This window comes from Pan troglodytes, chromosome 2 (assembly GCF_028858775.2).
Source record: "Pan troglodytes isolate AG18354 chromosome 2, NHGRI_mPanTro3-v2.0_pri, whole genome shotgun sequence".
Lineage (NCBI taxonomy): Eukaryota > Metazoa > Chordata > Mammalia > Primates > Hominidae > Pan > Pan troglodytes.
In genome coordinates, this window is record NC_086015.1 from 168,495,423 (window position 1) to 168,510,744 (window position 15,322).

A 15,322-nucleotide genomic window follows, 5' to 3' on the forward strand; every position below is an offset into this window, starting at 1 on the left:
AATTATTCTATCTGTTTCTGCATGCAATCTGGTGCGCAATGCTGTGTTTGCAGACCTATATAAAGAAAATCTGGTCTCACACAGATACATAGTTGGAAAAGGGATGGATATTTTCAAAAGCTTTTCATGTAATTGTAGCTATTCTCCTTTGATGCTACACCAAAACTTGGCATATGATAGTTTCTTAATGTTTAACTGCAAGGTGAAATCTGAAATCATATCAATGAACTTTTTGAACTCTTGAAATCCAATGATGTATCATATTCTTTGAATGCATCCTTACTGATGCATAACTTTGTATCATCACATAAGGATCATTTGAAAAATGCTGGTTTATTGATTTATGCCAATCTTCAAATGTTAAACACATTTTATTATGCAACATCAGAAAATCACATTTATTGTCACCAACAATTGCTTTAGGGAAGTCTCGAATTATTAGAAAGATCTTAAGCTTATGACGACAGATGTAAGTTTTCTGTACTTCTTATTTTTGCTTGAAATCTTGAATTTTTTTTCTTTTCTTTTTTTTTTTTGAGACGGAGTCTCACTTTGTTGCCCAGGCTGGAGTGCAGTGGCGTGATCTCGGCTCACGGCAAGTTCTGCCTCCCGGGTTCATGCCATTCTCCTACCTTAGCCTCCTGAGTATCTGAGACTACAGGCATCTGACACCATGCCCGGCCAATTTTTTTTTGTGTGTGTATTTTTAGTAGAGACGGGGTTTCACTGTGTTAGCCAGGGTGGTCTCAATCTCTTGACCTGGTGATTCGCCCGCCTCGGCCTCCCAAAGTGCTGGGATTACAGGCGTAAGCCACCACCCCCGGCCGAAATCTTGAATATTATTATTAACAACAAACAATGTCAGTTGTTTTCTTTTAAGGGTAAGCTTACTTTGTTCATTTTTAAAAGCATTTCTGCCAAATATCCTCTGAATAATTGTAGTTAGTCTGTCAATTGTTCTTTCAAGTAAAAATGATTTTCCATGTAAAAAGCAAAAGCAACTAGTTCAACTCTAAAATCACATCACATAATTGAATAACTGCTGTTTCTCATGATGAGCATCATACTTTAGTGTGCAGCAGAAGCGCTTATACACACTTTCCATGCTTCATGGCCGTCCTTATGTGAATCTGAATCTGTTTTTTTTTTTTTTTTAAACTATGAGTGTGTGGTGGTGAAGAATACAGTGACTAATAGTACAGTATGGTACAACTTCCTTGATTTGTGCCCAGAAACCATCAGTTTTCTTCATCACTGTTTTTGCACCTTGAGTGCAAATGTCAACGCTATGAAAATTGGAAACTACATTTTAGCATTACAAAAATAGTTTTGACCTCATAACCCCCATGGATGTGTTTTGGGACTTCCAGGAGTCTCGATCACATTTTGAGAACTATTGCACTAGGCTTTCATATTAGCTACTATTGCTGTTAAGAAGAAAGTGCCAAGGTTTGTCCAAAAAATTGGTAGGCTAGGTAAACGTGAATGACAAAATCATGTAGGAAATACATTTGGAAAGTATGAGTCAGATTTAGAGAGTTCTGTTGTATAAGTGGCTCTGTATTGAAAAATCACTAGACATAAAATATTACATATTTTCTAGGCCATATGAAGAAGTCCCGATGAAGTATAGAGGGATGATTCTACACAAAATAAATACAGCAGTCAAATGGATATAGGCTGTATAGCTAAACGGTCACACAGTGTTTGCAGATCTGAGTTATTCACTATTGTACAAGTGTGTTATTTTTGTGGATCTAATTTTACCATGGTAGATGTGTATGCCTTTATATGATATTCCTCCATAGTACCTAACCCAAAAGACAAGGCAATTACATATATTTACTAAGTAATTATGGACTAGTATGCAACTCACATTTTTATGGTTCAACTCTGTGTGCTTTAGTAACATAAACACAAGAGTGAGTGTATATTTAATAGACGTAATGTTTGAAAGTTTTATCTAGGTAACATTTCTTTTATATGCTTCTTAAAAAAAGTGTTTTCTTGTCCCTTCTCTGTATATGACCTCTCATTTACAATTATATTTACCTGGAAAAAATTTATTAATCGTGTCTGTTTTGTTCATTATATTGAAATCATCTTTAAAATTTAGAATTTACTTATTTATATAGTACTTTGTATTTTATAATAAACTTTTTGATATAATATTTTCTTATTAATATTATGAAGAGTTCTGTGAAATTTGAGCTCTTATCCCCATTTAACTGTACTTCATACATGAGTCTCAAACTCCAAAGCTGAGAATTTAAAATCAAGCTTTTAACATAGAATTTCTGATTTTTGCTTAATCTTAAAAACACTTATGGTTACCTTCATTTTAAATTTTAAGTTGAAACTATACAATTTTTCACACTGCTGTATAAAATTAAAATGTTAAAACCCCCTCCAAAATATACTTGTTAATCTGGCATGGTGAAAAAGCATTGTAAAACTACTGTAAAACTGCTTGCAGCTCAACCTCTGTTTGCCAGCAGAGGTTGCTCTTAGGTTAGCAATTACCTTGAGATTACATTATATTAAGACTATTAAGCAGATGAATGGAATCTACATTATGATGTAACTATGGAGAAGTTATATTTAAATAAAATAATAACTATGTGAGTGACTCTCACATGTGTTAATCTCCACATTCTTAGAAATTATGCTCTTTACAAAGATATCTCTGTAGCTGAGCAGAAAGTGACATTCTTGAAACAGTTTATGGTTTGCCAGGAGAGAAGAATTGCTAATTTAGAAAATCAAAAAAATTGAGGCATAGCTTTAGTTTGCTTAAAACAATTGCAAATTAATACAAATCTGTTTGAACAAATGTGAAAACACAGGTAATTGCATATATATGAAAAATATTTTGTAACAGACATTTAAAACACTTTCAAATTAAAATAACTGATTTATTCCAGAAGACTCAAAATGTCAGAGATTATCATAAAACAGAACTTTGTACTTATTTTTAGGAAAATAAAGCTTTGAAACAAGAAAAACATCCTACAATATTTTCTGCAAATTGGAAACCGAGAAGTATTCAAAGTGCTGTTTTATCTATTATCTATCTATCTATATCTATCTATCTGGCATTACAGTGTTAGTACACTTTTACAGGTAAAACATAAATAAAATACAGTTTAATTTTAAAATGTCACTCTGGAAAAACATAGTATATGTATCATAATTAATACCATAATTAAAGGTATTTATTAGAAATTAGAGTCCTCATATTCCTTCTTTACATTTTTTATGAATGTTTATTTTTCTCATAATTTCTTATGTTATTTAATGCTAATATTTAAAAATAATACTGATTTGTTTATAAATATTATGAATGAATGTAGATCTCATTGACGTTAGTTTTATAGTTAGCAGGTTTTAATAGAATACCAGTGTTAAATATTCTAGGAGAATTTTAACAAGTTATTTTAAACTTATTTTTCAAAGTGTTCTAATTCTGTCTCTGATATTTTATTTTATTTTAAAAATGCACTACTGTAGCTTTTATATGACTGTTAAAGGGAGAAATTTTGGTTAAGCTATTTTCATTGCTCAACCATTTGGAAGGCCTGGCAAGAGTTGTGATTATTTATAACTGTTATTTATATTATTATTGTTTGTTAGATATTATTAAGATTATGACTTCTAATTAATATTTATGATAGCATCAAATATTTATGATAGCATCAAATATTTATAATGTCAAATAATTTGAAGCCATAATCTTAATATCTAATAAACAATAATAATGTAAATAACAATTATAAACAACCATAATATTTACCTTTATGTTTACCTGCTTTATCAAGTACCTTGAGAAAATGAAAAAACTGATTCTTAGGTTTGCTCATTGTTTAGTCAGTCTCCCCAAAATGATTATTGAACCTTCTAGGTATATTATGCAGGAGCAAGTTATGCAACTTGTCCCAAGACTGAGATCATGGAGTTGCAAATCACAACAGTCTGTGCATGTCCAGAAACAACTCTTATCTCTGTGGTAGACTGCTTCTGAGTTGGGGAATCATATGCATGTCTCTGATATGAAATTTGCCTTTCTTCAAAAATATCTGACTTCTGAAACTATACAAAAATCCTATTTTTGTTATTATAATCAGACACCTATTAGTTTAAACATATAGCTACCATGTTGCCATCTACATTAGTATTAAATATATAAGTAAATGGATATCTACATATACATTTTTAAGCACTTTTAAATATTGAACTATATGAAGTACTGACTGTATTCCACAGTGTTTCTTTAATATGTTAAGAATATATTTTAATAAATACTTTAGAACAAAATTAAAAGATGACTTTGTAAAGTATTTGTTACTAAGCTGTCTACCAGAATAAGTATCTTAGAAAGTTTTATGTTTTTTATTTTTTAAATTTAATTTTAACTTCTTGAATATTTTCCTTTGATAAACTAAATATTTTCTTCAAATCCATTAAAGGGTTTACCTAAATATCCTAAATGTTTTCATATACTCAATATGTAAAATGTTTTCCTATGAGGTACTAACAGTTTAATTCTGACATAAAAATGAATGTTTTCCATTAAGAAAAATAATGATGACATGTATTCTCAGAGTGTTTTTGGATTTTCATTTCTTTAGCGGAGAAAACAATGTCACAAATAATTTTAGAAAAAATTTTAGTTCACAATTTACTTTTCTGCCCCCAAAAATCCAAATACAATATTTAAATCTTAGCTTCCTAATATGCATTCAGGATATGCATAAAGGATATGCATATATTCATGGTATATAATTTTAATTTAAGAGCTCAATGAATATGCATGCTAATATAAGACCATTTGAATAACATACCTTGATTTCAATCTCTGAATACTTAAGTACATGTGACTTGTGTTCATTGAAATGGAGTATTAGTTCTGGTCACGTTCAAATGTTACCAGGAATATACACATGAGATAGGAACTCGGCAGACTTGTTTCACAAGTCACAGGTCACAAAAACCCTGCTGATTGGCAGGGCGCGGTGGCTCACACCTGTAATACCAGGACTTTGGGAGGCTGAGGCAGGCAGATCACGAGTTTAGGCGATCGAGACCATCCTGGCTAACACGGTGAAACCCCGTCTCTACTAAAAATAAAAAACATTAGCTGGGCATGGTGGCAGGCGCCTGTAGTCCCAGCTACTCGGGAGGCTGAGGCAGGAGAATGGCGTCAACCCGGGAGGCAGAGCTTGCAGTGAGCTGAGATCGTGCCACTGCAGTCCATCCTGGGAGACAGATCGAGACTCCGTCTCAAAGAAAAAAAAAAAAAGCCAGTCAACACCAAAATGGCAATGGAAGCAACTTCTGGTTGTCTTCGCTGTGCATTATACACTAATTAGAATACATTAGCATACTAAAAGAACTTTCGCCAGCAGCCATAGCAGTTTACAAATGCCGTGGCAACTCCAGGAAGTTTACCGTATATTGGTCTGAAAAGGAGAGGAGCCCTTGGTTCCGTGAACTCTCCACCCCTTTCCCAAAAAAACTCATAAATAATCCACCCCTTGTTTAGCATATGATCAAGAAATAACCAAAACAATAGCCAACCAGCAGCCCTTGAGGCTGCTGTGCTCATGGAGTAGCCACCCTTTTATTCCTTTACTTCCTTAACAAACTTGCTTTCATTTTATACTCTCTGTTTGCTCTTGAATTCCTTCCTGCATGAAGCTAAGAACCTATATGGGCTGCCTGGCTGAATCACGATTTGGGGATTTGCCCTGTGACGCATATAAATAGTTTTTGGATCCACAGAAGTTATCAGTGGTTGTATGTTATTCTCCTTCAGGATGAGGTAGAGTAATATGGGGGAAAACTATAGACTAGAGCAAAACTTCCTCCATGAATGAACAGATTTAGCTATGTCCATATCTAGGATTAAGTCCATATCTGCAGACACTACTCAGTACTTAAAAGCCAACCTCAACATAAAGGTGGGCTCTTAGATGTGGCTCCTAAATTTTCACTCACAACACTGAACATTTTTATCTCTTCAGTTAATCTACAAAGTTGTATATATTCAAGCAATATGGCTAGGCAAGTTTTCTAAACTATGTGTTGTGTATAGTATCTATTTGAAGAGTTATGAGAAAAGTTTTTAAAATGAAGATAAAGAAAAAGAAAGCAAAAGAGAGAGAAATCTTTAAAGGTTAAATAGGCTTTTTTCATCAACATATTTAGGGAGCTTAGGGGTTGGCAGCTGAAAATCTATCATACTCACAGTTGACTTAATGTACCCTACTATGGGACCTGACACAGTAGATATGTAATAAATGTATGCTGAATGTTTTTAAAAAAATACTGAAAAATAGAGAGTAATAGCCCTTCAAATTCTTACAAAGGGTTTCTTGTAATTTTAAAAAATATTATTTATTTATTTATTTATTTATTTTTAGGGACACCCAAGATAGAGTGCAGTGGTATCATCACAGCTCAAACTCCTGGGTTCCAGGCATCTTCCCACCTCAGCCTTCCAAGGATCTAGGACTACAGGAGCATACCACCAATGCCCGGTTAATTTATTTTTATTTTCATTTTTGTAGAGACAGAGTTTCACTATATTGCCCAGGCTTGTGTCAAACCGCTGGCCTCAAGTGATCCTCCTGCCTCAGACTCCCAAAGCACTGGGATTATAGTTGTAAGCCACCCTGCCCACCAGGTTTCTTGTAGTTTTAAAAACAAATAAAGAGGCCGGTGCGGTGGCTCACGCCTGTAATCCCAGCACTTTGGGAGGCTGAGGCAGGTGGATCACGAGGTCAGGAGTTCAAGACCAGCCTGGCCAATATGCTGACACCCCATCTCTACTAAAAATGTAAAAATTAACCAGGCGTGGTGGCATATGCCTATAGTCCCAGCTACTCAGGAGACTGAGGCAGAAGAATCACTTGAACCCGGGAGGCGGAGGTTGCAGTGAACCGAGATTGTACCACTGCATCGCAGCCTGGGCGATGAAGTAAGACTCCGTCTCAAAAAAAAAAAAAAAAAAAAAACCCAACAACAATAACAATAAACAATGAATAGTACATATTACATGCCAACCAATTTTCTAAGTATTTTATACAAATTAATTTATTTAATTCTCCCAACAATCTTATTAGAGATATAAGATTTATTTCTTTTTTCTTTCCATGATGAGAAAACTGGTTTATAGGAAGATTTGGTAATTCACCCAAGATTACGTCTAGACAACCTCTGTCTAGGGACAGTGCTCTTAATCACAACATTAATGCTATTTCACATATAGGACCCTGAACGAGCTTTCATCCAATTTCTGTCAAAATTCCATCTAAGTGAGAGATTTTGTGTGTGTATCTGCGTGTGTGTGTGTGTGTGTGTGTGTGTGTGTGTTGGAAAAAGGGGTGTTTGAGACATAGCCTATATCCATATCCCAATATCAGTGTTTCTCAATTTTTTTTTCTCTCTAGCATACCTGAAGTATACCCAGTTACCCAATACTTCAAGAATTGGGTAGTGCATACCGGAGGTAATACTCCCTTAGGTGAGCGTGTTAGAGTCTTGAGGTGAAGATTGTGTATAGTAAGAAATCTGTCCCACTTTATTAGATTCTGCCCAAGTGAAATGTACCTCCCTTTTATTCTGTTTTCTCCATTTCAATGCAAATATGTTTTCTATAATCTAGAACTTATTCCTGTATCAAATAATATATTTGGATAGCACTGAGAATTATTTTTAGAATAACTGTGCACTACCTCTTCATACTAATATGTTAAATACTTTAAAAATGATATGGTTTGGCTTTGTGTCTTCACCCAAATATCATCTCGAATTGTGATCCCCACATGTAGAGGGACCTGGTGGAAGGTGATTGGATCGTGGGGGTGGTTTCCTTCATGCTGTCCTCATGATAAAGAGTGAGTTCTCATGAGAACTGATGGTTTAAAGGTGTTTGGTGGTTTCACCCTGACTGTCTCCCTCTCTCTCTCTCTCTCTCCTGCTACCCTGTAATATGTGCCTTGCTTCCTTTCCCCTTCATCTTCCATCAGATCATGAGGCTCCTGAGGCCTCCTAGCCATGTTTCCTGTGCAGCCTATGGAACTGTGAGTAAAGTCAACTTCTTTTCTTTATAAATTACCCAGTCACAGGTAGTTCTTTATAACAATGTGGAAAAGGACTAATAGAAAGAAGTAGTATATGAAAGTCAGCATTATATTTAGTGCAGGGATGTTGAGCTGTAACACTGCATCATTTAGGCTCTCTTTTTTGAGAGAAATGTGTCACTCCTAAGTGCCAAGAAATCTACAGCTTTCCTCCAATAATTGACATATTTCCTTTTGTAGATAATGTGAACTGGGCAATAAATCATATTTTATTTTTTGCTTTGTCCACCACAAAGTGATATTTAAAACTTGCAACTCTTTTTATAAAAATAGCTTCACACCCTATTGACCTGCACAAATCTGGCCCAGCTTTCACTCAGTTTTTGGATTTCACTTGAATTCTTATTTTTTATTTTATTGTAGGTATTTTTAAAAGTATCCTTATTTTTTTAATGGAGCAGTACAAAATAAACAATTTAAAATACAGAGGGTGGAAAAAAGAATAAATGCAGTAATTGAGGCAGTCATTCAAGGTCAGAAAATTGAAAATAAGGAGTTAAAATAGGCAGGCAATGGAAAATCCACAAACAGGCAATGACTGAAGGTCTAAGTTAGCATTCAAGCAGTCAGCCTGAGGATATCTGTCATCTGACTTCTAAAAGATTGGAGTATGGGGAAAATTACCAAAATAAGCACTTAATGCAGCTTATACCCAGGCTTAACAGCTAGCACATAAACTAAGGAAAAATCTAGGTGAGAAACCCAGCCATTCTTGATAACTCTCTTACCCTTAGCCCCTGTCTTTAGGGCATCAGGTCTAGCTCATCCAGTCTGGAAGACCTATTTAATAGTAGTTTCTTTATATCCATCTCCCAAAGGCAGAGGTCTCTTCAGGAATACCAGAGTGGCCTCATCTTTGGTCTTTCTCCTTCTTTTGTCTTGCCTAATGAAATTATCACATTTTAGCCAGAGTTATCTTTTAAAAATAATTGGCATAAATATGTCTCTACTATGCTTATATCCCTAAAGTGCTTTCTAATTTCCAATAGCATGTTATCTCTGGGGGCTGATTTGACTTCTCACCTGCTTCATATTTTTGGAATGGGTCCTTTTACTTCCTGCCTTACGGTTATTTCACATAGTGCCATTTTTTTGGGAGGGGGCGCTAGATTCCTGTCTTCCTTCTATCCCTATGCCTAGTGATTCTCTCTCATTATTTGCATCCCATCTCACATGGCACTGCCTTAGTGATGAATTCTGCCCTGACCTCTCAAGCTAGGGCAAGAGCCGTAGCTGTAAGCTTTCAGAACACGCTGTACTTACGCTTGTCTTAGTGATGTCTGTACCTCTAGCACTTAGCAGTTTCTGGCACACAGTCATTCCTCTGTAAACTGCTATTTAATAAAGAAATAAGTGACCAACAGCAAGGGTTATTTCACAGTAATTTTCATAAAGTTGAACCAAACATGTTAAATTCTTTCTAGCTAGGGTCAGAAAGGGCACTGGTGACAGAGTCATAGCTGAGCAGGTTAGATATATTTTCAAGATTTCAGAGTTAAAAGGAGATGAGATCAATTGCTTCTGTAGCCACAATGAGACTGCAATCAGTTAATGGATGCCAGAGTTGAGAACTCTATGATTCTGGATGATAAGGTCAACATGTCATCCTAATAGCATCCCAGCTAAGAGCACTTGCATAGTTGATGCTTTAATACAGTGTGAAAGTATAGAATCCTCCTGAAACCTTATACCACTGAAAAATTGTCAAGTTATTCTTGAGTGATCTTTGAATCAGAATTCAAAGAAAAAGACAGAAAGATTTTGGTCATTGAAGATATGAAGCAATCTTATGATCACCATATTGTCTTCATGCTCATTATTTTATGTGGGAGTTTATGTTGGGGCAGAAAATAGTGTGAAAAGATGAATATTTAAATGCCATTATAGGTGTATATATTGTATTTATTTATTTGGTGTATTTTGTACTAATTTCATTAAATACATTCAGGATTTCATTCTTTGGCTCAATGATTGATGCTACCTGCTTATTTTAAAAAATATTATCACATTTTAGTGAAATTGTTTTATTACAAAAATCAGAGAAGCCCATATAGAAAACTCAGAAACTTCAAAACACTAAAAAATTACTCCAGTCATCCAAAAACCACTTGAGTTACTTTTCTGGCATCTTGCCATGTGTTTTCGAAAGGAAAACTCTTAACTTGAAAATATAACCTCAGAAAAAACAAAGAATACACAATAGAATGTAAGAGATAAGGCAGCTCAGGAAAAGGACCTGAGGCTGTGAACTCACTGCTGCTTGGCAGAAGCTGTGAATCAATCATACAGCTTGCAGGAGAGATGATTTTGTGATATAAAAATGAAAGACATTGGTTTAGTTAATTTGCATGAACTGTATATTTTCAATTAAACGTGGAACTATTTCATTTATTTATTTATTTTTTGAGATGAGTCTCACTGTGTTGCCCAGCCTAGAGTGCAGTGGCATGATCTAGACTCACTACAACCTCTGCCTCCCGGATTCAAGCAATTCTCCTGCCTCAGCCTCCTGTGTACCTGGCGCGTGCAACCACGCCCAGCTAATTTGTTGTATTTTTAGTAGAGATGGGGTTTCACGGTGTTAGCCAGCATGGTCTCGATCTCCTGAACTTGTGATCTGCCCACCTTGGCCTCCAAAAGTGCTGAGATTACAGGCATGAGCCACCGTGCCCGGCCTAAATATTGAACTATTTCACTACTACATGGCCATGGCCACTACAATAACTATTCATTGATTTTGTTTTTTTGTGTGTGTGTGTTTTTTTTTTTCATTTTACACAGAAGTCTTCCATCATAGAGACAAAATCTTAGTATGAATAGCATTGCATTTTGAATTGTTAATTTTCTTATAATAAAGTTCTCATTTTTAAAGTATTCTACATTATATGTAATCTATTTGTTTCTTTTCCTTTTTTATTTTATTTATTTATTTATTTGGAGACAGGGTTGTACTCTGTCACCCAGGCTGGAGTGCAGTGGCACAATCACAGGTCCCTGCACCTCAAACTCCTGGGTTCCAGCAATTCTCCCCCCTCAGCCTCCCAAGTAGCTGGGATTACAGGTGTATGCCACCAGGCCCAGGCTATTCTTTCTATTTTCAGTATTAAAACTTGAGACTGATTCCAACAACCTTAAGATTCTGCCCTGACCCATTAATACGAATAAGAGAAATGGACATGGGTCACCATTTTACCTGATAAAAAACTGTTTATGCTTTTATTGATTAGTGGATAGTTACATAATTAGAATGCAAGAAAATGAGTGTTATAATTTCTTTCTTATTCATTGATAGTTTTTATTTTGTTCTGTTTTTACTGTCCTGAACATTCTGTGTAATCAATGCGGCAAATTTCATAGATTTCCAATATTGCATACATATTTTAATACATTCTTAGAAATTTGGAATTCCTACAATTTATGTCACTGGAGTCAGAAATGTAATAAACTTACATGCTACAATATGTTTGTACTGATAATTTTGACCCATTTCTTTCTGAAATGAATACGTTTCTATCCTGCCTTAGCAAGTAGGTGATTCTGAATATAACTTATACTTCTTTTTTATGATTGTGAGGCTTTTCCTCTTTTCCAAAGAGGAGATTATATATATATATTCCAAAAAGTATTCTATGCCACATCCTTTGAGTTTCAGTGCTATAATTATTTTCTCTATTGGTAGCAATGGCAATTTATCTTCACCCCTTTATTTCTAAATATGCTTATATCTTCCTCTTTCTAAACTAATCCTTTGGTTAGAGCCTCCACTTTTCTATAAATGTTGTTCAAGTTCTGCCTTCTTTGTTAAATGTCAAACATCCACCATTTATCTCCCTACAGGCTTCATGTCTCCCCCAAACAATTCAGAGAACCTTTTCTTGGTCTTCTTCATTTTTATCTGCTCTGCCTCCTCTTATGTTGAATTTTGAATGTCAGTAACAGAAACCAAAAATAGATATTTTTATAGAATACTGTACAGTTTGTGCTACACAATAGCACAAACCCCAAATCAAAGTTTTTTATAAAAGTTATTATAATCATAAAATGAACAAAGCTATTATTGAATTAATCTATATGCTCCTACTGATAGCAATTTTAAAACAAGTTATAAATTTTACATTGTGAGGTTCACGAAAGGTAGAGTACAAGGACTTATGCACCTTAGATATGTCAAAAATTTGATAAAGGGACTTTTTATTGTTTGAAGCTTCATTGTAATTGTGTTTTATAATATTAAAAGAAATTTTAAACAGAGGTAATGTAAATTTACATGGACCTTTTTCTCTCTTTCATTTAGCCATGGATATAATTATTGTACTCACTAATTGATGAGATGTCATGTCTGATGCTAAGTTTTCTTATCACTCTATCCTTAATAATTCTGATTGAGAAGAGAATGTTTAGTAGTCTATTAATTTGCTATTCAGTTATTTGGACACTGAACGATGTAACCATTTAATAAAGTTTATGTTCCAATTTGGTTATGACTCTGCCTTATACAGAGTATCCCAAAGGATAGGTATTCTGAAGTAGTGCTATAGGAAGAATAATAGTATTATTGATAGAAAACAGAAAGTTGAGATAGAAGGCTTTTTTAAGTTCTAGCTGTAAAAAATTTAGGACTATGGTGAGATATTCAGTGTCAATATTCTCGAAAAGGTTGGAGATATGTAACAAAAACTTATAAAAGAAGGCAGAGATAAATATATTTTAGCATCATCAGTATACAGCCATTATTGAGGATCAAAACAAGAGAAGAAATATAGAGAAAGAGCATCATTTTTTCTTTTTTTCTTTTTTTTTTTTTTCATTTTGAGACGGAGTCTCACTCTTTTGCCCAAGCTGGAGTGCAGTGGCATGATCTCAGCTCACTGCAAGCGCCACCTTCCGGATTCACGCCATTCTCCTGCCTCAGCCTCCCGAGTAGCTGGGACTACAGGCTACAGGCACCCGCCACCACACCCGGCTAATTTCTTTCTTTTCTTTTTTTTTTTTTTTTTGTATTTTTTAGTAGAGACGGGTATCATTTTTTCTTTGAGCTTCAAGAAATATCCATATTTGGAGGGTTAGTGCAGAGAGAATGCAAAGGGACAGACAGATAATGACTAGTCAGGTGAAAGGAAGTTTAGGAATATGAAATTTTAGACAAAAAAAGGATCATATTTAAGAATAAAGAGTTGGTTAGAGGTAATGAATTCTGCAGCAAAATTTACAGGAACTAAAGCCTAAAAGTGCACATTTGATTACTCCATAGGAAGTCCAAGTTATATTTAAAGTATACGTTCATATGGTTGTGGGTGAATAGCCAAATTGAGAAGATTAAGAAGAAGAGGTTATAAAATAAAAAGTAATTGTCACAGAACACTAAATTGATAATTTTGCAGAAAAAAAGTTCATATTTTTGCCTTTGAATGCTGTATCACTCTGTCACCCAGGCTGGAGTGCAGTGGCACAATCTCGGCTCACTGCAACCTCTGCCTCCGGGGTTCAAGCGATTCTCCTGCCTCAGCCTCCCGAGTGCCTGGAATTACAGGCACCCCCCACCACGCCCGGCTAATTTTTGTACTTTTAGTAGAGATGGGGTTTCACCATGTTGGCCAGGCTACTCTCGAACTCCTGACCTCAGATGATCCACCTGCCTCGGCCTCCCAAAGTGCTGGGATTACAGGCATGAGCCACTGCGCCTGGTCTTTGTGTCTTTCTTTTCCTATCTTTCTTTTCTGATGTTTTAAGTCAGTATATCTGACTAGGGAACTGGGTTGACATTGCCTGTGTCCTGACAGCAATGGAAGCTGGAATCATAAAGCTGGAGTTCCTTCTGACACATGAAGTATGTTCAAGAGGTGATTGAGGGCTAAAACAGGGCAAAAAAAAAAAAAAAAAAAAAAAAGTCCACCATTACATTTTATGGATCATTTCTGTTTTGAAGGAGTATAAAGCCTATTTTGAGGAATAGTGTAAAATTGTAAAAATACAGTCAACTAGTTAAGGAGAGTCTTAAGGGTCAGACTAATGAATTGAGACTGCTTGGCAAAAGAGTGCTTTCATGGAAGCAAACAAAGTAATATTGCATTGTTTCCAGAAGATTAATTTGGCTACAATATATGGAAGATAAATAACAATGGGATCAATTAAACTAGTCCAGAAGTATTTGCAATATTGAAGTCAAGATACATCATGAGTCCTGCCTCTTCGGTCCTCGTGGCAGTAGGATTGAGAAAAGGTGGGGAACAGGACCATAATATGTATACCGTGCAAGTAGACAACTGATGTGAGACCATGTGAAAAATACCATAGTTTGGTTGACTATGTTAAGTACCTGAGAAGAAAGGAGGGCAAGGGGAATTCGATTTTTGACTTGATAGAATTTACTGTGGAATATTCAACATTCGAGTAAACATCGGTTTTGGGGAACAGACATTGGCAGGGAAGAAGAGAGTAGTAAGGCAAGCTTTTTAAAATATAAATGTTAGTATTGAAATTCAGAAGAGATACTTTTTTCTCTGAAACTAAATGATAGAACAAGAGATATATGTGAAAAAATTAATCTACTGTGAGTTTGGGAGAAATTTACCTGAGGAAATTCACACTGAAAATTATTAAACAATGTATAAATTGGAGATTTCAAAAGAATATGTAAATATTGATATTGCTTTCTTGGGAGTGTGCAAAAAAATGAAAAAAAAAGTATGTGAATTAAATAATGTTTTGCAGTAGTGAGTTCCCAGTAAAAGATTAGTATCATGATTGTTTTTAGGGGAATTTGTCTTTATGTATTTAAGTCTTTATTCCCCAAGAATTCATGGTCTAGCCTGGCCCGGAAACAGGGAAAGGGAAATAAAACTCTGGGGAAATCTGAAATTGCGATAGATGCCGTGGTGGAAACTAAGTTTTTGATGAGTCCGTTCTAATTAGAGGTTCAAGATCTGTGTGAATTGGCAGGATTGAGGAATAGGAGTTGATACTGGGAATAAGAGCAAGTTTAGTGAACTTGAAAGGAAGAAAATGTAAAAGGTGTATCATAATGCAGAGAAAGTACCTAATTCAGGAGTTCTATGTCATGTCCATGCAGATTGGATTATGATATAGATCTTGAAGAACATAACAGATGTCAAGGAAAGGCGTTATTAGGTAGAAGATGACTGGCAGTAGGAAAAATAGAATTGAAAGGATAATGAGGA

General features: G+C 35.1%; 1 long non-coding RNA gene across 5 annotated transcripts in view; it reads left to right on the forward strand.

Moving 5' to 3' along the window:
- LOC104005839 (uncharacterized) overlaps positions 1–15,322 on the forward strand; it is a 294,233-nt gene that overhangs the window by 130,716 nt on the left and 148,195 nt on the right. Inside the window, exon 2 of one of the 5 annotated variants that reach the window (XR_010155857.1) lies at positions 8,031–8,084. The exons of the other annotated variants lie outside the window; for them this stretch is intronic. This is a non-coding gene — a long non-coding RNA (uncharacterized LOC104005839). The remainder of the gene's footprint in view (positions 1–8,030; positions 8,085–15,322) is intronic. 5 annotated transcript variants of the gene reach the window in all.